The sequence below is a fragment of the Polypterus senegalus genome, chromosome 18 (genome assembly GCF_016835505.1).
Source record: "Polypterus senegalus isolate Bchr_013 chromosome 18, ASM1683550v1, whole genome shotgun sequence".
In the NCBI taxonomy this organism is placed as follows: Eukaryota; Metazoa; Chordata; class Cladistia; order Polypteriformes; family Polypteridae; genus Polypterus; species Polypterus senegalus.
Genome location: NC_053171.1, coordinates 5305907 through 5329324, shown reverse-complemented (window position 1 = coordinate 5329324; position 23418 = coordinate 5305907).

Here is a 23418-nt window from a genome sequence, read left to right as displayed (position 1 = left end):
CAGTGAGTAGGTTGGAAGAGCTTGATGTCCTGGGTGGCCTGTTCTCATCACAATCGCTCTGATGTTCTAAGGGAGAATCTTGATAAAGAGGATGGATGAGCTTGTTGAGCCTGATGGCTTGTTCTCTTCACAATTTCTTGTAATGTTCTCAAGGAGAGTGGCAGTGAATTGGGTGGATGAGTATGTTGGCATTGATGGCCTGTTCTTGTCACAATTGTTCTAATCTTCTAAAGGGGAATCTTGATGAATAAGATGGACAAGCTTGTTGAGCTAAATTTGTTTTTTTAACGTTCTCATGGAGAGTTTCTGTGGACAGGGTGAACACACTTGTTGTTTGTGGGTGGCTTTTTCTCGTCATAAACAATGTTCTAAAGGCTGCGGTGGGTTGGCACCCTGCCCAGGATTGGTTCCTGCCTTGTGCCCTGTGTTGGCTGGAATTGGCTCCAGCAGACCCCCGTGACCCTGTGTTCGGATTCAGCGGGTTGGAAAATGGATGGATGGATGTTCTAAAGGAGTATCTCAGTGAATGAGGTGGAGACGCTTGTTGGACTAGGTGGCCTGTTCTCATCGTAATTGCTCTAATCGTATAAAAGAGAATCTCGATGATGAAGATGGATGAGCTTGTTGGGCGTGATGGCTTGTTCTCCTCAGAATTTCTTGTAATGTTCTCATGGAGAATGGCAGTGAATTGGATGGATGCTCATATTGGCCTGGATGGCCTGTTCTTGTCACAATTGTTCTCATCTTCTAAAGGGGAATCTTGATGAATAAGATGGACAAGCTTGTTGGGTGTGATGGCTTGTTCTCCTAAAATGTTTGCCTAATGTTCTTATGGAGAACCGTAGTGACTAGAGTAAACAAACTTGTTGTTTTGGACGGATCATTTATGTTAGGTAGAATGCCTAGCTGGAGCTGGGTGGTCTCGTGGCCTGGACCCCTGCAGATTTTATTGTTTTCTCCAGCCATCTGGAGTTTTTTTGTTTTTTCTGTCCTCCCTGGCCATTGGACCTTACTTTTATTCTATGTTAATTAGTGTTCCCTTATTTTAATTCTTATTTATTTTGTATTTTTTCTCTTTCTTCATCATGTAAAGCACTTTGAGCTGCATTATATGTGTGAAAGTGTGCCGTATAAATAAATGTTATTGTTGTTGTTGGCCTTTTCTCCTCATAAATGTTCTGATGTTCTAAGGGACAATCTTTGATGACTGAGATGGACGAGCTTGTTGAGCTTGGTGGCTTGTACACAAAATTTTTTTGGATGTTCTCATAGAGAATCTGGGGGAATAGGATGAAAGCTTGATGTCCTGGGTGGTCTGTTCTCATTACAGTCGTTCTAATGTTCTAAGGGAGAACCTTATTGAAGAAGGTGGATGAGCTTGTTGGGCTTAGTGGCTTGTTCTCCTCACAATTTCTTGTAATGCTCTCATGGAGAATAGCAGTGAATTGGGTGGATGAGCAGTTTGGCCTGGATGTCCTGTTCTCATCACAATTGTTCTAATCTTCTAAAGGAGAACATCAAAGAAGAAGATGATTGAGCTTGTTGGGCTTGACAGCTTGTTCTCCTCACACGCCTTCCTATTGTTTCCATGAAGGATCTCAGTGAATGTGAAGGGTGAGCTTGTTGAGGTTAATGGTTGGTTCTCCTCACATTTCTTTCCGTTGTTCTCATGGAGGGTCTCAGTGAAGTCCTCATTGTGATTGTCATTGTGTCCTTTTCAGTCACTAGTGAATACTAGATCACGGTCTGTGACAAGCCCACTTAGACCTTCCTCATAAAGCCCATTTTATCGCTGCAGACTGCTGACTGCGTGATAATATTTCGTATTTTACCTCGTGAGACTTTATATTTATTAACATTTAAGCTCTCTTTTGTCACACATCTCACAAAACTCTGAATGCCGTCCAGCTCCATCTGCAGAGACTCTGCTGACTAATCCACCTAATTTAGTGTCATCTGCAAATTTAGCAAACTCATTACATTTCTATTTCAGTCACTTCTAAAACTTTCAAAACACTGAGAATGGCAACAACGACCTCAGCAAATGCTGAAAACTTTGCTCCCCACATAAGGCGCTGGTCCACACCCTGAGGCCTTGAGGTCTGATGATGATGATGATGATGATGATGAACCGCTCATGGAGTGCCACATGAAATGAAGTCTGAAAAGTCAGAATATTATTAAGAGTGGGGTGCTAAACGTTTCCCATGGTAGAATTTCAAGATTTGTGCTCGACACCCTCAGCGTATCTGTAGGCCTGTGTAGGCCTTGGCATTCACACACAATGACACTTCTTGGAAGTTTTCCCATTTTCCTGTTCTGTTACTCCAATCGGTGGATTTTAATTGTCTTTTTTGATGCTGATCAACAGAAAAGAGATTCTCTAATGTTGAAGTAAAAAGAGATCTCTGCAAAAATGGTCTAAATGAACGAAAAAATTCAGACGAGAATGTCAGTCGGTTTTGCACCCCTAGGAACCAAGTTATCCGAACTCTTCTCTAACATTTCAGTAATTCTTTACTGCTCTGATGCTGATCTTTCTGATCATAAAATAGCAATTCAGAATGATAGATAGATAGATAGATAGATAGATAGATAGATAGATAGATAGATAGATAGATAGATACTTTATAAATTCCCATACTCCAGCAGCAGCATACTGATAAAGAACAATATTAAATTAAAGAGTGATAACAATGCAGGTATAACAGACAATAACTTTGTATAATGTTAACGTTTACCCCCCGAGTCGCATAGTGTGGGGTCTCCTCAGTCTGTCAGTGGAGCAGGATGGTGACAGCAGTCTGTCGCTGAAGCTGCTCCTCTGTCTGGAGATGATCCTGTTCAGTGGATGCTGTGGATTCTCCATGGTTGACCGGAGTCTGCTCAGCGCCCGTCGCTCTGCCATGGATGTCAAACTGTCCAGCTCTGTGCCTACAATAGAGCCTGCCATCCTCACCAGTTTGTCCAGGCGTGAGGTGTCCCTCTTCTTTATTCTGCCTCCCCAGCACACCACAGCGTAGAAGATGGCGCTCGCCACCACAACCGTCTGATAGAACATCTGCAGCATCTTATTGCAGATGTTGAAGGACGCCAGCCTTATAAGGAAGTATAGTTGGCTCTGTCTTCTCTTGCATAGAGCATCAGTATTGGTAGTCCAGTCCAGTTTATCATCCAGCTGCACTCCCAGGTATTTATAGGTCTGCACCCTCTGCACAGTCACCTCTGATGATCAGGGGGTCCATGAGGGGCCTGGGCCTCCTAAAATCCACCACCAGCTCCTTGGTGTTGCTGGTGTTCAGGTGTAGGTGGTTTGAGTCGCACTATTTAACAAAGTCCTTGATTAGGTTCCTATACTCCTCCTCCTGCCCACTCCTGATGCAGCCCACCATAGCAGTGTCGTCAGCGAACTTTTGCACGTGGCAGGACTCCAAGTTGTATTGGAACTCCGATGTATGTTGGCTGAACAGGACCGGAGGAAGTCCAGTCCCCTGCAGTGCTCCTGTGCTGCTGACCATAATTTCAGACCTGCAGTTCCCGAGACACACATATTAAGGTCTGTCTGTAAGACAGTCCACGATCCATGGCACCAGGTGTGAATCTACTCCCATCTCTGTCAGCTTGTCCCTGAGGAGCAGAGGTTGGATGGTGTTGAAGGCACTAGAGAAGTCCAGAAACATAATTCTTACAGCACCACTGCCTCTGTCCAGGTGGGAGAGGGATCGGTGTAGCATGTAGATGATGGCATCCTCCGCTCCCACCTTCTCCTGGTATGCGAACTGCAGAGGGTCGAGGACGTGGCGGACCTGTGGCCTCAGGTGGTGAAGCAGCAGCCGCTCCATGGCCTTCATCACGTGTGACGTCAAAGCGACAGGCCGGACGTCATTCAGCTTACCAGGACATGATACCTTTGGGACTGGGGTGATACAAGATGTTTTCCAAAGCCTCGGGACTCTCCCCTGTTCCAGACTCAGGTTGAAGATGCGCTGTAGAGGACTCCCCAGCTCCAACACACAGGCCTTCAGCAGTCGTGACGATACTCCATCTGGACCTGCTGCTTTGCTGGCACGAAGTCTCCTCAGCTCTCTGCTCACCTGGGCTGCTGTAATTGTGGGCGTCTCTCCTATGCTGGTATCAGCAGAAGGATAGGTGGAGGGTGCTGTACTCCGAGGTAAGAGTGAGAGTTGCAGAATTACGGTATTCGAGGCCCAATGGTCTCAAACTCCAGTCCTGGAGGGCCGCAGTGGCTGCAGGTTTTCATTCTAATCCTTTTCTTAAGTGCTGACCAGTTTTCACTGCTAATTAACTCCTTTTCTATTCATTTTAATTGACTTGTTCTTGAAGACTCAGACCCACTCAATTGTTTCTTTTTCCTTAAAGCAATTCTTTAAAAACCCGTTAGTGTAACATGGCTTTCTCATAGCTTCATTTTAGTGTAATCCTGATCTTCTGCATATGCATTGAATTATCGTTATCATTCATGGTGTCTCCACAAGCCATATTAACCACTACTTTCTCTGCTGTTCTTTTTCCGTTTTTTCCGTGTTGGCGATCTGCACCCGCACCACCTGATCAGGGCACCATGCAGTCCTTACATTGATGGATTGAAGGCCAGAGGTCCACATGACCATCATCTATTTCTTCCACGTGAAGCCTGAAAACCAGGAGGATTGATTGAGATCCTTGATGTTAGGCGGGCTGGGTGGTCTCGTGGCCTCGGAACCCCTGCAGATTTCGTTTTTTTCTCCAGCCCTCTGGACTTTTTTTATTTTTTTCTGTCCTCCTGGCCATCGGACCTTACTTTATTCTTTGTTAACTCTTTTAGGGCGGATGTCAACTTTTGTCGACACAAGGGGTTGAGGGTGGACATCAGGGTCAGAAGGTGAAGAAAGCTGTAAATGTTGATAAATCTCACCATTTCACCATAGGGAGACTCTCTTTGCTAGGAGGACTTGACGTCGAAACCCTGCGTGTGTAGCGAAGAGTAAAGAACGTCTAGAATGGCATCGACATCGGGCGAGAGAGCGAAGAAAATGTACAAAGCAAAATACTCTGTGCGTATTCTTTCTTTCTTTCTTTCTTTATTTTTTGCCTATTATTGCTAAATCAGACTCCGATTTATCGAACTATGATTTTGATACAAGTGATCTGAAGATGGAAAACGAAAGTCAGGTGCCAGCATCCGCTGATCGTAATGCTGGACACGCTCGTGCAGCTGACGCGCCAACGCAAATGTTCGCTCTGGGAGGACTACACAGATATCGATCTGTGGGAGACAAGCTGGCAACTGGATTTCACCAAACGACTCAGCCTGCTGGTGGGCACCACAGATTAGCAGCCCCTCGACTACTTCAAGATGTTTTTTTTTACCAGAAAGTCCCTTTTAGCTGATGAGTGGCGGGACAAACACGTATGTAATAAATATGTGAATACGCCTACTGCTGGGGCTCCTGGAACATAAAACAGAGTGACGTCGGTTATAAATAAGAGGTTTACGTTGATTTATGTGTGAAACCATTGCTTTGTATGCTTTTTAGAAAACTGAGATTTTTTGGAAACAAAAGGAAGAAAAAAATAATTAACGCTAAAAGAGTTCATTAGTATTGCTTAATCTTATTTTTCTATTATTATTTTTTCTTTCTTCATTTTGTAAAGTACTTTGAGCTCCATCATTTGTATAGAAACATGCAATAGAAATAAATGGTGGTGTTGCTGTTGCTGTTATTCATTTGGTGACGATGCACCAGAAGGACGTCAGGGTCCAGCCGGGTCAAAGTCCAAGTCAGGAGCTGAGCAGGGCAACGCTTACCTTGAGAGAACAGAGCCATCGTAATTACCGAGCGGGTCATTTCTAATCTAATGGTATGGACTGGTGCCTTGTCACAAGGCATGGTGACAAATAAGAGAGATTCATTTGGGACCTGAAACTTGGGTTTCTTGCAGGTGAGTCCAGGCTATGGGGCACAGGATGACCCCTAATGTCCACAACCCTCAGATCACAACAATATCAATCACAACCGAGTTGTCAAGGAGGGATCGGTAAGATCAGGAGGTGATAAATGGCAGTGCCAGTCCAGTAAATGGCACTGTGTCACACATAAGGACACCATTCATTTGCCGACAATGCACCAGAAGGACTTGAGGGTCCAGCCGGGTCAAAGTCGAGAGCCAAGCTGAGCAACGCTTACCTTGGGAGAACAGAGCCATTGTGATTACCGAGCGGGTCATTTCAAATCTAATGCTATGGACTGGTGCCTTGTCACAAGGCACGGTGACAAATAAGAGAGTTGTTTGGGACCTGAAACTTGCAGGGGAGTACTGGGTGTGGGGTTTGTGATGACCCCTAATGTCCACAACCCTTAAATCACGATAAAAGGACTTTGAAAGATGCAGCTGTCACAGCCTCGTCCAGCAGGGAGCGATACAATCCTGAGGTCTTAAGTGAAATGCCAGTCCAGTAAATGGCAGTGTGGCACAGACAGACACACACACACACACACACACACACACACACACGTATGCATCAGCCACACAGACAGCACCCCAGGTGGCAATCACAGAGGGGTCACAGCTCTGTGAGGTGGCAGTGCGAGCGGCGGTGTCACTCTGCCACCCTATAGATCCCTTTAATTGAGAGGAGGCAGCTCATGTTTATTAAATCTTTGGTGTAGCGAAACCTCAGAGCCACTGCTTATTCAGACGTGCAGCCTGTTTTTAGGTCTCGTGAAGAAAAAAAAAAGGAATAACTGGCAGTTGGGTGTCTGAAAATGCTCACTTATGGGAAAAAAAAAGATTGATGATGCAAATTCTCACGGAAGTGCCAGGCTAATTATCAGGGAATTGAAAATAAGACGGTGAAGCAGGACATTATTTATGTATTGTCGCCGCTCTGACGCATGCCAATGAATGCTAATGACATGGAGAATTTCATAAGGCTATGATGCTTGTCGTTAGCATTCACTTCACTGCCTGCATGGGGGGGCTGACGATTACCAGGGGGTCACGCCGGCCCAAATGGGTGAGACACTGAGGGGGCCCAACTAGTTTGCCAGACCCCAAAAGGACAAGCAAAGCTTAAAGACTTAAAAACAGAAGAGCCAGAATTTCACTTCTCCCCTACACACTGTTACGCTTCAGCTATATTCCTACTTTTTATTTACGTCTTTATGCTCTTTATTAAATATTATATTTTCAATTATTATTTTAAAATATTATTTATTTTGTAAACATTATTTATTTCATGTGTACTGTTATATCTATTGGTGTATATATGTCTGTTTATTTCAAACGTGTTCTTTATGTCCTATCCGTTGAGCTCCGGCTGGGGTGGACCACCCGACACTTCAGCTCAGGCCCCGCCTCATGTCTGCTTAGGAAGAAGAAGTCCATGGGATGGCTGCTTCAGTCCTGAGATGGTCCTCCTGCTTTTTTCTGTCTCTATTTTGGTCTTTTTTCCCCTATTGTTGCTGTGTCTTTTCGGTTTATTTAATATAAATCTTATATTATAAAGAATTTTTGTTTTGGGTTGCCTTTGAAGCCTGATAGTTTCCATTCACATTTTCAAAGGCATTTTTAAATCTTCCAGCTTTAAAACTCATTCACCCTCATTTATAGGCCCTTTCCACAGGATGCCTGCTATTCAATTTTGTGGTCAGGCAGCCTGGGGTGAGGCCAAATATTGGGTCCAAAACTGGTGGGGTACTGGTGGTCTGTTTAATGTGCTCATTAGGAGGCCTGGGCCTCTTTTACTATTTGTTGTGTTGCTGGATTCACAAAAGATGGGGATGTTGTTTGTTATATTTCCCATATTTCTTAAGCTTCTGTAAAAGCTAACTTTCCCTTAGGGACAAATATGATCCACCAATCTCTTATATAGCGCCTTTCACCTGAGAGTGCCCAGAGAGAGTGTCTCTTCCGAGTTCAATTAAGAAGAATCAGTGTTTGAAGAAAGTACCAGCCTCTGATCCTGCCAACTACACTATCTATCTATTGTGACGGGCGGCCAGGTCCCATGCCTGGCTGGGACGCCCCTTCAACACTGGATCCAGGGGAGCAGCCATGGGATGCACTCTACGTCCCCCGGAACGCTTGGTGGCAGCCCTCCTGGGTTACATCAGGGCCACAGGTGTGGGACTTCAGGACTCAGACCTGTTGGGCTCCATGGCCACCACCCAGAAGAGCAGTACGGCTTAACGAGCCTCTGTGGGCTGGAATGCAGCCACACCCGGAAGTGCAGCCTAATTAGGCTACAAAAAGAGCCTGCAGCCACCACTCAGAGGCCAGAATCGGGAGGAAGAAGACGAGGTTGCCTATCTATCTATCTATCTATCTATCTATCTATCTATCTATCTATCTATCTATCTATCTATCTATCTATCTATCTATCTATCTATCTATCTATCTATCTATCTATCTATCTATCTATCTATCTATCTATCTATCTATCTATCTATCTATCTATCTATCTATCTATCACTGATGTAGCACTTTTCACACCTACCTATTGCACATTAATAAAGCACCATTCCCATCCATATCACTTACCTTTCTCACTCCCTATTATTATTAACATTATTATTATTACTTATATTTTGCTGACTCCTTTATATAATTGAGTTACAAGTGGTTACATTTCTTTTGTGTTTTGTCATTGTCACACAGGTATGTATCATATTTCTCCTTTCACTCGATGTGTCTGTTATATAGCGCCTTTCCCTCTTTCTAATTATTAAATAGTGCCTTTCATCTATCTGTCTGTCTATTATTTGGTGATATAGCGTTTGATCTGTTATGTAGTGATATAGCACCTTTCACATTCATCTCTGTCTATTCTATTCACCCTCTGCCTTTATAGGCTGAGCTCAGTCCCGGTGGGTGATGGGCAGGTGGTCTCACCTCATGCGGGGTGTCTTGGGGAACCACCCACAAAACAGAAGGCACATAAGGCAAAATCAAAAACAGCATTGGCAATAATTGTCAATAGTAACATTAACTAACATAAATGAATAAAAGACATGAAGCATAAAGTTTAACTCTAGCCTGGGGGCCCAGTCCTGGGTGGTACATGACAACAGCTCCCCCTGTCTGTAGCAGGAGTTAAAGGTGAACTTCAGGCAGTAGCCCTTACTGTACTGATGTGAGTGCAGCTTCCCTCTCTGAGCCGCCGATCTCTCCACAACTCGTATTCTAACTGCGTTTCAAGTCTCCATTTCATTTTCCAGTTCATTTTCCAAGTGTTGCTCTCATTCAGGCCTACAAATTTCTGAAATTCCAGAACTTTTCCTAAAGGCCTGAGGCCTAATCTCTTAGGGAGTGTTGTGTCAGTGAACTGGCAGGTAAAGGTTTTGAGCACAACAATGGACGATGTGTGCAGGAAATCAAATAAACAATAAAAAAGGGGGGTATCAGGAACTAAAGCAAAACGAGAGACCAAACTTGGGTTTGAGGCAACAAGCAAGACGTCAAAACCCAAAGTGTAAAGTCAACAATGAGGTTTTCTAAGAGTTTTGCTATCTGTGGATCAAATAAAGAAATGTCTTCTCAGCTGCCCTTGAATCGTGTCACGTCAATTAAGCACAGGTGACAACATCAGAGGCCACGCACCTAGAAACACGAGAAAGTGGACCTAATGACAGGATTTCAAAATGGTGGCGATTGAGGACCTGAAATGCAGTCCGAAACAAAACACAACATCTAAACTACTCTGAATTTCAAGTAATTCATCCTTCTATATAAAAGTGGTTGGGATTGTCCTTCCGTCCCGTGAGTGGAAAGTGTAGCGGTATTCCGCTTATCGCAGACTTACTACTTGCAGCTTGCGGTACGAAGCGAGTTCTGGTGCTCCCATCGTTCCATTGCTTTTGTGTGCGATGCGCTGGAAAAACAGACAAAATTATGTCTCTGGAAATAATTAATGTTTAAGGAGTACAAATGCCTCACCGCGTAGTAAATATCAGGGGGGTTCAAAAGGGCGACCTCAATATAGAAAAAAAGTTTAAATTTCATCACAAAAATAACAGAAACTACGAGTATTAAAGTAATACCGCTCAAATGCAATATAACCAAATTAATGAGTTTGTATAAAATATTAAATTGATCTACATATTGAATTGCCTTAAGAAGTGGTCAACTTGAAAGTCGGTCGCCTTAAAAGGCGGGTCAGCCTAGTATATAATAAAATCCTTGACCTCAAAACCCACCAAAGGAAGTAGAAAAGTTCAACTAAAGAACAGGCACAAACCCAAATCCTTAACAAAAGGGCCTACACCTACTGTACGATAGTATCATCACAAACAGAGTTAGGGTAGCCGCTCAAAGAAGGCCAAATGCCTAATTATGTCGATACGATTGTTTTACTTGTTACTGTTTGGGAAAAACTAATCCCGTCACTTGACTTTTTTTGACCTTACTGGCCTGCAGATATGGACTGTGATGGACAGCCAGCAGCTCAACCCGGCAGGGACGCCCAAAGGATTGAGAGATGGAGAAAGGCAGATACTTTTGGACACTGCCTCCCCCAAAGCGCTAGATGGCAGCTGCCCAAGAGTGTAACGGTACTCTGGATTCCAGCAAGGCATCCTGGGACTTGGAGTTTGGTTGCTCAGCCCTGTTGGGTGCCATCAAGGGGGCTGTAAAGAGACAGGAGGGGGTTGTGCCTCATCCATAGCCCGGAAGTACTTCCAGGTCACAAGGACAGAAGCTCCAAAGTACTTCCGGGCCGAAGAAAAGTCAAGTTCTCCATCTGACCCGAGTCAAGAAGTATATAAAGGACTGCTGGAGACCCAGCAAGTGAGCCGGAGTCGGGAGGAGGTAGTGTGTGACAGAGCTTGCTGGGAGGTGTGGAGAAAGAATAATTAAGTTTATTATTATTATTATTATTGTAATTTCTGTTTATTGTGGCTGGGGTGCTTGAAGACACTATGTATAGAAAAAAAGAAGATTAAAACACTTCTTATTGCTTTAACTTGGTTGGGGTTAACAGGGCAACAGCGACCCCTAGTGCTAACAGGATGAATTGGAAAGAACGAGGATGACACCCACCAATGTCCTACTGGTATTTTTAACATGGAAGAAATAAGCAAAAACGGTGAGTGGGAATGGAGCAGATAAACGTGACGGAGGTGAGCGCCGGGCCATTCCACACACACGTGAGCAGCAATTTGGGGAAAGGCGCTATATAAATCACTATTGTTAACTTTATGATTAAAATTAATTCCTAATAAAGTAAATAACTGTAAATAATGAGCAGTAACATGGACTAAGCCACTCAAACACGTGCACACATGGAGCTGGTGTCAGAGATGATTGTTATTGTTAAATACGATTTTGACTATTTGATTATTATAACACTTTATACGATTAGCATTTAATAATAATAATAATAATAATAATCATCATAATAATAATAATAATACATTTTATTTATATAGCGCCTTTCCTATGCTCAAGGCACTTCACAGAGTTAAAGAAAGAATGGCAGGGTATACAGTATATAGCATTGTACTAAACCAGATAAATAAATAAAGAAGATTACGACAGTGAATTCAGAGAATAGCCTAACAGACAACATCATTGATGATCTGCACACACACACAGGTGACGTGAGCATCTTGACATGGAGGTAAACTGAGAGAAGGGGAATAAAGTCAAGTCGAGCTAAAAGCCTTCCTGAACAGATGAGTTTTAAAAGAATTCATGGAGTCAGCTGACCGGATTCATTTCAGGAGGTCATTCCAGAGTCTGAAGTCCCTGCTGCCACCCATGGAGTGTCGATTAGTGTGGGCACAGAATCAGAGGACCTTAGTGGGCAGACAGGCACATAGTGATGGAGAAGGGCACTGATGTAGTTTGGCGTGAGGTCATTTAAGGCTTTGTAGGTTATTAGTAGGATTTTATATTCGATTCTGTAAGACACGGGGAGCCAGTGAAGACGGAGCAGGATGATGTGATGTGCTCGCTGCTGCTGGTTCGAGTAAGGACTCTTGCAGCCGAATTTTGAATAAACTGGAGCTGTGATAAAAGATTAGAAGGGGCACCTGCCAGCAGCGAGTTACAATAATCGATACGGGATGTGATAAAAGCTGGGACAAGTTTCTCAGCATTAGAAAGGGAGAGGAAGGAGCGAACACGGGATATGTGATGGAGGTGAAAGTAGGAAAGTTTCTTAATGTGGTTTATGTGGGCGGAATAAGAGAGGGAGGAATCCAAAATGACACCGAGACTCTTCACAGTAGAGGCAGGTCTGATGAGATCACCACCAAGATGGACTGGGAAGGAGCTCATTTTATTAAGTTGCATTTTAGTCCCAATTTGCAGGAGTTCAGTTTTGTTGCAGTTTAATTTGAATGAGTTCTGCTCCATCCAGGTTTTAATTTCACTGAGGCAAGTTGTGAGCTGAGAAAGCTCTGATGAAGTTCCACTTTTAACATTGAAGTAGAGTTGAGTATCATCTGCATAAAAATGATAGCCCAGTCCATAGCTACAAATAACATGGCCAAGGGGAAGCATATAAATACAGAAGAGACAGAGCCCTGAGGAGCTCCTTGTGTGACTGGCGCCAAGCTGGACCTGCTGTTGCCTATCAGTCAGATAGGACTTGAACCACTGGAGGGCAGTGCCAGAGATACCCAGCATGTTCTCCATTCTTGCCCTTAGCACTTTTATGAAAGCCTTTTGCTGTGTGAACGAGTCTCACTGCCGCATCTTACGAGTGTACAAGGCTAAGCTACAATGAAGAACTGGAGGGAGCAGGAATAGCAGCCATCTGCCTCCGAGGGTCTGTTTATCAGTAACTTGCAAGGATTTGAGAAATGTCTCCTGTAATAACTGCTATTTATTTTCTGGTTCTTTATTTCACCTTATACAATTTCTTGTATTAGGAATTTATTTGTTTTCGAGTACCCCTTGTGGTCCGCCATTGTACAGCACCCCCTGGAGGCCTTGCTCGAGGGCCCAGTAGAGTAGAACCTCCTTTGCCAGTAACGGCAACCTTTCTGTATACAGACACAGATTCTCAGCCTGAGAGTTGTGTATTTAAGAAGTGTAATCAGTCATCACCTTCATGGTATTACTGGTGACTTCACAAGTGTGACAATTGTGATGTGACATCCTGGAACTGGCTTTGTGACTTTATCTTGGACAGCATGGTGCTGCCAGCAGGGTCTACCTTTTCCATTCACCCACAGTGCCAGATAAGGTAAGTAAGGTGAGTATTTTATGTGGTGACTGGTATGGGGCAGAAGCCAAACACCAAACGACCAACATTGGACCTCCCATGATGGGTTAGCACCGGCTACTTCGGCTGTAGAGCAGGACTCTTTACTGGGATGCGTGTTAGAAATTTTGATTCTGATCACCTGTGTACTCACAAAATGATGCTCGAAAATGTGCCAGTTGTGACAGGTGGCCACAGCCATTACCTGGCTGGCGATGCCAACTGTATGGAAGAGCCAGGGGGAGGGGAGAGAGCATCAGCAAGACAATACCCTCCCCGGGACACTAGAGGGCAGCTCTCCTGGATGGCTGTGGGCACCACGGATTCCCACAAGGTGTACTGGTATTTGGAGTTTGGCACAGCCCTGTTGGGTTCCAAGGGGGGCACCAAAGGGGAAGCCACAGAGCTCTATAATGGACTTCCAACACACCTGAGAGTGATTTTACTGAGCCACCCGGAGCAGGAGTAGAATAAAGGGAGCAACTTCACTCCATTTGGGAAATCAGAGTTGGGAGGAAGAAGGACAAAGCTTACTGGGAGAGGAGTGGAAGTGGCAGAGAAGGAGAGAAAGAAGAAGATGAAGATGAAGAAGAAGAAAGAAGAAGGGACTAAGCATTACAGCTGCTGCTTGTGTACTGTGCAGTGTAGTGGGGAGCAGGGAAAAGCGCTGGCCCACGACAAATAAACGTGTGTCACCTTGGACTTGTGCCTCTGCGCCTGTCTGTGTCCGGGTTTGGGGATCTGTACGCCCCTGGTATTCCACAGCATGCCATTTACAATGTAGACACTGGGATTTAAAAAAGAAAACATGATGGGGGAAACGTGTGTATGTTTACAGATAAACAACGGCGACGACACCCTTCATCAAGCAGGGAAATAAAGGCAAAGCAACTAAATTACGACAATTCATATCACTGAGGTCTTATTATGACGTGACAAACAGATTACACCTCAAAAATGATGAATCTCAAACTACAGACAGTACTGCACTTCCCTTTCAAGAGGGCCAATGCTGCGTATTTGCACTGAAGACCGATTTGGGTTTTACTTCACTTTATATCGACTGTCAATTCTCAGGTCACTGGCCGACAGGTCAGGAATATTTCAGTCAAGCTTCACACGTCAGCTCCACTGTGCTGGAAAGCCATTAACTGACCAGTGAGGTGCTACAGAAGAGGTGCCCTTCAGTTGTAGCTTTGAAATCCGGGCTGAAGACTTGTGACTTCACTTTAGGACACCCTGACTAGAGCTGCTAAACTCTGCTGGCCTTTCTCTCTCTCGTCTTCTTCAGAGTTTGTGGACAGCCAAATTAGATCCCCTGTGATTCTGCCTTGCATAACAAGGAAATATGAATACTTTTTACAGGCACTGTATGTTTTAGATGTGTGTGTTATCTGCCCTGTCCCCTCTGTGTGGAACCTAACGAGTTGTAAAGATTGATAGCCCAGTGCTGAGGAACTGGCTGTTATGCCTACCTAGAAGCAGACAGGAAGAGCGGCTGACGAACTAGGAGATGGATGAGGCTGCAAACGTTAATGAAAATAACCTGCCGCGGTTACAAACATATCAAAGTAGGTGTGAGACCCCAAAAAATGAGCCATGAAGCAGACCAGGACCCACTGTGACCGAGCCAGATACAAACTCAACTGATACCTGCAGGCTTCACCCCAAAATGGGAAACATTAGACAAATAGATAGATAGTGTAGTTGGTAGGATTAGATAGATAGATAGATAGATAGATAGATAGATAGATAGATAGATAGATAGATAGATAGATAGATAGATAGATAGAGTTGTGAAAGGCACTATATAATAGACAGTACAGTAGAGTAGACTCTGGTACTTTCTTCCTACACTGATTGTTCTTCATTGATCTCTGAGGAGCCTTTCTCTCTCTCTGAGCACTCCAAGGTGCTACTACTGATTCCACTTCTTCCTCACCAGCGCCTCGTTTCTGAGTTTCTTTGTGTGATTTCTCCTTAACTCTTGTGTGAAAATTACCTTTAATGAGCTTCCATCTGCGCTCCCAAGTTCTTGTTGAAGAACTCTTTTTAAAGTAACAGCAGTTATTCATGTTTTTCCTGCTCTTCTTCTTTTTAACAAATCATCACCTGACTGTGGGTACCTCTGCTATCACCCAGTGCCAGCACCCTTGGGTTTGAATGCCCATGTGGTTACTGTCTGTGTGGAGTCTGTAAGTTCTCCCTGTGAGGGGGTGCCGGGCTAGGTAAGTGGTTTGCCAGGCTATGGCTTTTCCTCCATGTACACCATTCTTCTGTCCCATCCTAAACGTATGCAAGTTAGACTGACAGATGTCTGGAACTTAGCCTGGTGTAAGTGAATGTGCCCTATGATGGACTGGCATCCCATCCAGGCTTGATTTCTGCTATTTACTTGATGGCTTTTCAATACACTTGGTCACTCCTTTGAAGCTGTGATGGAAAAAGCAGATGAATGCTTTAATGAGGCCCAATTATTGTAATTTGATATTGTCATTGATAGTTCATTGACACCATCAACTGGCTGTGTGAACAAAGTGACCTGCCACTGCTCCTGTCATCATCATGTGTCATTATATAGCACACTATACACACACTATACAAATATATGTAATAGTGCATACTGTTAGATAGATAGATAGATAGATAGATAGATAGATAGATAGATAGATAGATAGATAGATAGATAGATAGATGTGAAAGGCACTATATAATAGATAGATAGATATATAGATAGATAGATAGATAGATAGATAGATAGATAGATAGATAGATAGAGTGAAAGGCACTATATAATAGATAGATAGATAGATAGATAGATAGATAGATAGATAGATAGATAGATAGATTAGCTAGATCTTAATCTATTTGATGAATTGTTACGCCGTAAAGAGGGTGGAGGCCATCTCAACTGTACCCTAGGTGGGACACGGGGGCTCACACTTGCAGAGTTAACTCCTTGTATTCAGGCAGATAGAAGAAGGTCCTGCCAATGGCACTTGGGTGCTGAATGAGCTCAGAGTTGAATTGGAGTCCTTGGAGCTGTGAGGTGGCAGCGCTAGCCACTCTGATCTCTCTTGACCTGACGTGCCACTCATGCATGTCCTAGTCTGTCTCCGTTGTGTGTCCTCCTTCCAAAGGCCTGGCCCCGGGTTGTGGCTGACGTGGGCTCCATGAGAGCTTCTTCTTTTTCTTCTTCTTCACTCTCGGCTTGAAAGCCTTCAGCGCTCTGCTTCTCCTTGAGTGGCAGCGTCATCTGAGGTGGCATCTTATTTTTAACGCCTGTAGGCTGGCCTACAGCTTGCTTTTCCATTTTAAACTTTGTGCCTGATACCTACACAAGCAGTTGGTTCATCAGATGGCAGAGTGCAAAGGTGGGAAGCGGCGTGCTACAGATGAACATGTTACTATTTTTACGGAGCCTGGGCCCGAATAGCACAAAACACTCACATTTGTGAAAAACAAGGACTTCTGCCGAATCGCAAGTAAGCAATGGCTCAATGTGTTCTCAAGAAGAGAGAAAAACAGAAGCCTTCTGCTCCAGTAATATGCCAAAAAAACTCAGTGACGTGCCCCTCGCTGCCTGAGAAAGAAAGAAAGAAAGAAAGAAAGAAAGAAAGAAAGAAAGAAAGAAAGAAAGAAAGAAAGGCACTTGTGATTCTAAAGGGATACTATCTGTGTTAACTTTAAAGCCCAGGCAAGAGGCACTGAAGTCATGTGAGCAGCTAAGTGGGCATCTGCGACAGGGGGTGGAGGGCTGGGGGGGCACAAGAGGTGGAGATAACACTTTTGGTGCCAGGGTTAATTTGTTACTTTTGTCATTAGTTTGTTTGTGAGTTCATTTATTCACTTATTTGCTTCGTCATCCATTCATTCACTCATTCAATTATCAGTTTACTCAAGAGTGTGTTACTGCGTTTATGTGTTCATTCATTCATTCACTTGCATATTCATTTTTTGATTGTTTGTGCAACCTTTCTCTAGTTTGTAGGTTCATTCTTTCTCTCATTTATTTATTCATTTGCTTGTTACTTTGCTGTTTGTCAGTCAATTCAGTTATTCATTACATTTTCAGTTCATTCATGTATTCATTCATTCATGTTTCCTGTCTCGTTTGTCAGTTCATTCTTTGACTTATTTGGTTTATTTGAGTCTTTATTCCTTCATTTGTTAATTCATTTGTGATTTGTTCAATGATTCATGTATACATTTGCTTGTACATGAATGAAGTAATTCACTTGTACATTGGTTGCTCATTCATTCATTCATTTAATGTTCATTCACACATCTGCATGTTCATTTATTCATCTGTTCATTTGTAAGTTCATTCATCAGCTCATTCTTTCACTCATTTGTCCATTTATTTACTCATTCTGTCATTTGCTCATTCATTCATTTGCTTACTCGTTATCATTATTTGTCCATTCATCAGTTCATTCATTCATTCTTTTGTTACTTTCATTCTGTTATCAGTTCAGGCATGCATTATTCATCAGTTTACTTCTTAATCTATTTGTTTATATTTTCACAATCTATTTACACGTTTGTTTGTTTGTGTTATTCATTCATTCATTCATTCATTCTTTATTTATTCTTTCCTTCATTTATTAGGTTGTAAGTTTATTAATTCCATATTTGTCAGTTTTTACATGTATTTGTATTTTTTTAATAATCTTTTCACACATTTATTGTTGTTTGTGTTATTTATTCATTGACTGGTTCATTCAGTCAGTACTTCATTCTTTAGTTTGTAGGTTCTTCATCAGTTCATTCATTCATTCTTTGTTCTGCCCTTCTTTCCTTCCTTCCTTTCTTTGTTAGCTTGTAATTTATTCTTTCCATATTCTTCAGTGTGTTTATTTTCATGTATTTGTATTTTCTAGTCACACATATTTTTTTTGTTGCTGTTGTTTTTTTGGGTTATTAATTTTTTTCCTTTCTGGTTCCTCTCTTCATTGGTCCCCCTGATTTTCTGCCCCATGGTGCCCCTTATTTCTTCTTTTGATTTTTTTTCCTGTTTACTCGAGTTGATCAGATTGTCAGCATTGGTGCCCAGGGTGCCACGCTTTGCGCTGTTGGCACCTATCCTGCCTCATGCCCGGTGCCACTGGGTGAGGCGCAGGGTCCTGGGTGGCCATCCCTTGGGATTATAGTGGCTGTTATTACCCGGGGGTTCCTTTTAATGGATTGGCGCCCCCTACAGGGTCGTTTACTGTAATGACAGGCCAGGATAATAGCAACAACAGCAGCAACATTTATTTCTATTGCTCGTTTATATACAACAAAACGTAGCTGAAAGTGCTTTGCAAGAATTAAAATAATTACAATTACAAAGACAAAATAAAATTAAGAAATAAACACAAAAATGAATCCAAATAAAAAACAAATGCAAACTGACAGCATACAGATACCTGTAGCCAAAAGCTGGATTAAGGCAGTCTGAGACTGGCATGCTATGTTGTAGGACATCACAGAGGGTGCCCTTCAATGCACTGGCACAGGTTTGGTTCCTGCCTAATGCCCAGTACTGTTGGGATACCCCATCATGGCTCAGAACTGGATTAAGCCAGTTTTTATTATAATATGCAGGGTGCCCTACAGTGGACTGGCACTCTCTACAGGGCTATTATCTGGCCTACCACTGATGTTGCCAGGGTAACAACACAAACAACGACATTTAGTTCTATAATACATTTTGATACAAAACGCATAGCATAGCATAGTGTCAGAAGATAAAGAAACCATTATAGCTACAAACAATAAATAAATGAAATGAACATATACATAAATGAATAAAACATAATAAAGAAAAAGTAATAGAGAATAGATACAAACTTGTACACTATAAATAACTGTATCCTAGAACTGGTCACAGCCAGTCTTAGGATGTCATGCTTCATTATATTACACAGGGTGCCCTGCGGTGGACTGGCACCCTCTACTGATTTGATTTCTGCCTTATGCCCAGTGCTGGTGGGATCTTCTTTAACCCTACCATGACCCAGAACTGAATTAAGCCAGCTTGAAAATGCCATCCTATGTTGCATTACTTATGGTACCCTGCGATAGGGTGATGTGCTCAGCTGGGTTGGCACCCGCCTTACAATCAATGCTGCCTGGATAGGCTCAGACCCTACAGTGACTCAGAACTGGATTAAGCCAGTTTGAAAATGGTGCCCTATCTTGTATTACACAGGGTACCCTGTGATGGACTGGCGCCCCCTACAGGTTTGATTTGTACTTTGGTCTCGGTGTTGGAGGGATAGACTCTGACCCCACCATGACCCAGAACTGGATTAAGCCAGTTTGAAAATGCCATCCTATGTTGCACTACTCATGGTACCCAGTGATGGACTGATGTGCTCTATTGGGTTGGCACCTGACTTGCACTCGAATGCTTTCAGGATAGGCTCAGACCCTACAGTGACTTGAACTGGATTAAGCCAGTCTGAAAATGCCATCCTATGTTGCACTACTCATGGTACCCAGTGATGGACTGATGTGCAGTGCTGTATTACACAGGGTGCCCTGTAATAGACTGGCGCCCCCTACAGGTTTGATTTCTACTTTGTGCTCGGTGTTGGTGGGAGAGGCTCTGACCACACCATGATCCTGAACTGGATTAGGCTGCATGAGACTGTTATACTATGAGGTGGTGGTCTGCCCATCCACAGGAACCCCCTTTACCCTAACCTGGCCACCAAACTGGATGCTGTAAATGGGTGGACATTTTTTCCTTAACGTCAAACTTCACAGGCTGGCATCTGCCTGACACACACAGTGGTGTGCAGAAGGAGAAGGAGGAGGAAAGGGGGCTGCCCCCTGGTGGAGAGCCTGGGCAGCATCTCCGTGTCATTTGGATGTCGATTATGCAGTCAGGCTGGCTGCTCTTTTTTATCGATTTATTGATTTGCCATTAAGCTGGCGTTTGTGTAGTCGGAGTTTGACACGGTTTGCACTTTGACGTGCCAGGCGGCCGTGCGGGCGGGCAGGCGAGCGAGCAGGCAGGCAGGCAGTTGGTTGGGATGTTCGCACGTTTTCCCCTCAGCTCCGCTCTCGTGGAGTTTGCACCCATAAATTTTCACAGTCTCTACCAGCTCTCTCTGCGCTTCGGCATCGGTAACACTGTGCAGAAAGTGCCGAGCGCGGTGGTTTTTTAATCATTACAGAAAAATTAATACAAATTAGATCCTAATGAGGTACACGCTGTGGTAATCACATGGAAACACATGCGGAAAATGAGCTGAAAAAACATATAGGGTGGCAAAAAAAAAAAAAGGCACAGGTAAGCAAATCACTGGGTGGCATCTGCTGCCACCTGGCCAGCTCAGGGAGCTGCTCTGAGCTCTGCATAGACACTGAGAACACCTCGTTGTGCCTTAGTCTGGCATGGCACAACGAACACAGACCTGGCACTTCAAGAGGCAGCGCAGTGGCACAGGGGCAAGAGGACTCCAGTGGACAAGGTGGCAGTCCATACAGGACAGGGTGGGAGCAAATGGAGACCCACTAGAGTGGAATGAGCTGGGGGTCTGTCAGGTGGCATTCCCGTCCCTCAGAGTGTCCTCACGTATTCACTCGGCTCATTCGCTTGTGAAGCTCGTCACTCACCTCTTCACTCGTTCACCTCATAACTCTTAGTGGTTCACTCGTTCACTAATTCACCCGCTCATTTACTCGTTCACTAATTCACCCGCTCATTCACTCACTTGGGCCCCTGTGTGCTCTTCATTCACTCCTCCGTTCACCGACTTACTTCCTCAGACCCCTCACTGGTTCACTCTTTCACTCGCTCTTTAGACACTCCCTGGTGATTCACTTCTTTTCTCATTCATTTATTTGCTCACTCACTCACTTACTCACCAATGATCCTGCTGGCTCACTCTTTCACTCTCTCACTTATTCATTTGTCCAGCCACTCATTTACTTAGTCATTCATTCAGTCATTCACTTACTTCCACGGCTACTCAGTCACTCATTCATTCACTTACCTCCTATCCTGTTTGATCATTCATTTATTTCTTCACTTGCTTACTCACTCCTTCATTCATGCATTCACGTACTCCCCTGTTAAATCACTCCTTTACTAACCTGCTTATTCATTTACTCATTCACCACTCAAACATCACACAGCTAAGTGGAGGAGTGGGAAGATGTTCCTCCAAATCATTGTCCGAGACAGTAAGACAGTTAGAGGAAACTGTGACTTTGAGGGGGCAAAACCAGATGTTAGAGCCCAGGGTGCACTTACTTTTTCACAGTTGGACATGGCACATCTGTTCATTGTCTCTTAACTAAATGATGGTGAAGGGAAACTTTTATTTATTTCTGTGTATTATATGGCCCGTACCTACAGATGCTGTTGTCACCCACATTTGATTAGGAGGGCCTAAATAATAGTAGGGACCACACCAGACCAGGGGGTGGCGAGCTGCACTAATGTTCTCTCTCCATCCACTGCAGACTATCCACAGGAAATCCCACTAAGTGCAGGTGCTATCGATGACATCACTTCCGGTACCGGTGGGATGGGTTGTGTCGGGCCATGGATGACATCACTTCCGGTACTGGCACCATGGATGACAGCACTTCCAGTATCAGCGCTATCAATGATGTCACTTCTGACACTGGTGCTATCGATGACGTCACTTCCGGTTTCTGGTGCTGTGGATGATGTCACTTTCGGTGTAGAACCTATGGACGAGGAGCTTTCCACTTCCACCCTTGATTACTTCACTTCCCTTTCTGGCCTGTAAAGCTGCCATATTTATCTAAACTAGTCAGTTCTGTGTTTGGACTCAAACCCTTTTAACATCTCTTACAAAATTATCCAATTTTCAGCCAGGGCAGAATATACGGGTGGCTGCACCAAACTTTTTTCAATGACTCTGGACTGTTATTGTGACACACTGTTTGAATGACAATCAAATCCAACAACAACAACAACAACATTTATTTCTATAGCACATTTTCATACAAACAGTAGCTCAAAGTGCTTTACATATTAAAGAATAGAAAAATGAAAGACATAATTATAAAACAAAATAAATCAACATTAACATCGAATAAGAGTAAGGTTCAATGGCCAGGGGGGACAGAAAAAACAAAAAAACTCCAGACGGCTGGAGAAAAAATAAAATCTGTAGGGATTCCAGACCATGAGACCCCCTGACCAGTCCCCTCTGGGCATTCTACCTCACATAAATGAAACAGTCCTCTTTGGATTTAGGATTCTCACGGAAGGGCTTGATGATGATGATGGTCACGTAGACTTCTGCCTTTTAATCCGTCCATCATTGTTGGAGCATCATGAAGCTTTGAGTAGGTGGAGGTGGCGCAGGCCACCACCACAAAGAAACCGGAAAAAGAAACAGAAAAGAGAGTAGGGGTCAGTACGGATTTTAGAGCCACCATGAATAGTTGTTTTGATGAATTGAACATACAGAGTATCAGGATTAAGTTAAATTACGATTAAAATGAAGTTATAAAAAGGCCATGTTAAAGTATCCTTAAATAATCCTTCCTTATCCACATATGTTAAGGGAGAAGGGACATCTCGTGGGGTGCCTTTACTTTTTCACATTTCAGGGTTGGTGCCACAGGAGTGAAGGCCAGTTTTTCCGTCCTCCTGTCTGTCCATCCCCCCTAGACCTCAGACCACTCCACCTTCTCCTTCTCAAGACCTGGTTGTGGTCTCCTTCATCTGTCATCGTTGCTCACTTCGTTGAGCACAAGTTGTTAGTGCGGCTTTGGGTTTTTATTCACGGGGTGCGGTCGTGAAAAGCAGCCTCTCGTAGCTTCACAGTTTGGGGGAATTTTAAAAGCTGTTGCTCGTGTGGTTGACACTGACAGGAAAAATGAAGAGCCGTCTGACGACTTACCCACCCTGCCATTTTGAGGGGAGCGCTCCGACTGTAAGGAATTTTGTCGACTGCGAAACGCATGATGTAATTAGCAGGGAATAATTATAGCGTTGTATCTATTTGCAAAAGTTATAGTGTACAGGATTTGAAAGGGTCTCCGGCAGCACACGTTGCTGCAAGAATTTTTAATCAGGGCACCACAATAGAAATCCGTGGAATGAGGTGCCAACATGCGTTCCCAGTATTGGGACTGGGATCTGTGCAGAAATGTTTTTTTAACGTCTCTTGGCAAATATTCATAAACTCCTGGGGCCTCATTTGTAAAGCTTGCATATGCACAAA